General features: G+C 38.7%; 1 protein-coding gene across 1 annotated transcript in view; it reads right to left on the reverse strand.

Moving 5' to 3' along the window:
• LOC106472873 (sulfotransferase 1 family member D1-like) overlaps positions 1-1,726 on the reverse strand; it is a 9,654-nt gene extending 7,928 nt beyond the window's left edge. Inside the window, exon 1 of the mRNA XM_022401414.1 lies at positions 1,599-1,726. The gene's annotated coding sequence lies outside the window, so the exon portion shown is untranslated. The remainder of the gene's footprint in view (positions 1-1,598) is intronic.
• Between the last annotated feature and the right edge of the window lie 200 nt (positions 1,727-1,926).

Consider the following 1,926-nt stretch of genomic DNA (forward strand, 5'->3'; position numbering starts at 1 on the left):
ACTTCAGGATAACGTGGGACATAATGTGCTTTCACAAAGGTTTTACACTTCTACTTCAGGATAACGTGTTACATAATGTGCTTTCACAAAGGTTTTACACTTCTACTTCAGGATAACGTGCTACATAATGTGTTTTCACAAAGGTTTTACACTTCTACTTCAGGATAACGTGCTACGTAATGTGCTTTCACAAAGGTTTTACACTTCTACTTCAGGATAACGTGCTACATAATGTGCTTTCACAAAGGTTTTACACTTCTACTTCTACAAATCAACTATGCTTTTACTTGTACAAGTTATTTTTCTTTGAAAAATCAAAGAAGTGAACGACAGAGAAGAAGTGTTGAATACTGGATAGCTGTAAACCTTGCGTTGTGGGCGAGTATATGGAGATGAATAAGTTAGTTAACTTAAATAAATAAGATTTACAAAGTTTTTTGTTCCTGTTTGTGAGTGGTACAAAAGTCTGAACGGATACAAAACAAAACCCCAAACTTTGAAAATATGAAGGAAAAACCGCAATATTATAACATAATTACCAATAACAAAACGTTTCGTACAGGGGGTTAATGGAGTTCAACTTTCAACATGTTTATATGTTGTTATTAAACAGGCATTCAACGATGAAGTAGTACATAGACATGACAGAAAACTTGTTTATCGTACCGGAGGTTATCATCCACATTCCGTTGACACCCCCATCCCCCACAGACGGGGACTGCCTCCTCACATTTCAACGGCAGTTGGATTGGGAGGCAGGGTGTGTTCTTCCAGCACCCACTGGTCCTGGCATGGCCTGGTGGTTAGGGTGCGGGTTCCATTCCCATCACCGAACATGCTCGCCCTTTCAGCTGTGAAGACGTTATAATGGGAAAATCAATCCAGTTTTTCCATTGGTAAAGAGTAATCCAAGAGGTAGCGGTGCACGGTGTTGCCTAGCAGCCTTCCCTAAATTAGGGTCGATTAGCGTAGATAGCTCTCGAGTAGCTTTGAGCGAAATATAACAAACAAACAAGAAAGTAATATCCACTCTTGAAACCAAATTACAACCCATGGTTGACACGCTGCTGTTAGATCTGTACATCATAAGCTGGAGTAGTTTGTTATTCACGTGTTTAGGTACATACGTTATTTTATCTGCAGGGAGCTTTACGGAGCACCATACCGGTTCTTTCTAACCAGTGGTGCAACAATTTCAAACTGAAAACTCAAGAACACATGAGTCACTTTTCGTACGGTGGGGAATTCCGCGGCCATTTGTAAGGGTTTTGTCGTCCGAATGTTTAATATCTTTTTTACGAAATTTGAACGCAGTTTTTGAATTACATTTAAAGTCTGAATATATCTTTAACTGTTTGGATGATAATGCTGAGTAATGTTTCTTACAGAAGATTTTCAGGTGCTTAATTAACGACATCTGGAAGACCTGCGTTACATTTCAATATAAAACGTGTTTTCCAGCTTTTGAAACGAGAACAACAATACTGGTTCTTAGATTTTTGTTAGGCCTAGAGTATGACTTTTTTTAACAGTTTTCATTAGTAGTACAGAAAGAAATATGGAACATTAAATCTTTGTCTTTCCTGACAGTTACCTACCTGTTCTTTGTGTGAATATCTCAATCTTTCTCCGATCTTCTGTGGTCCCACTTTTGAAAATTAGTTTCCACTTCTCTTTTCACAACGACTTAAAATTCGTGAATAAGGGACACGCTCCATGTGACGTCGCCTTCCTTAGAGCTGATTGGTCGGGAGAGTTTATCTGCCTTAGTTACGTGTCCTACTTTCTAAACACGACTTTCACCGTTAATTAGAAAGTAATGTCAAGCGTAACTTAACGACTTAAACGTAAGATTTATTTCCCACACTTCTTGAAGCTGTATGTACTTACACTCGAAGAATGAGCTTTTTGTCGCCCTCTAGTGGC

This window comes from Limulus polyphemus, unplaced genomic scaffold (genome assembly GCF_000517525.1).
Source record: "Limulus polyphemus unplaced genomic scaffold, Limulus_polyphemus-2.1.2 Scaffold5688, whole genome shotgun sequence".
Lineage (NCBI taxonomy): Eukaryota > Metazoa > Arthropoda > Merostomata > Xiphosura > Limulidae > Limulus > Limulus polyphemus.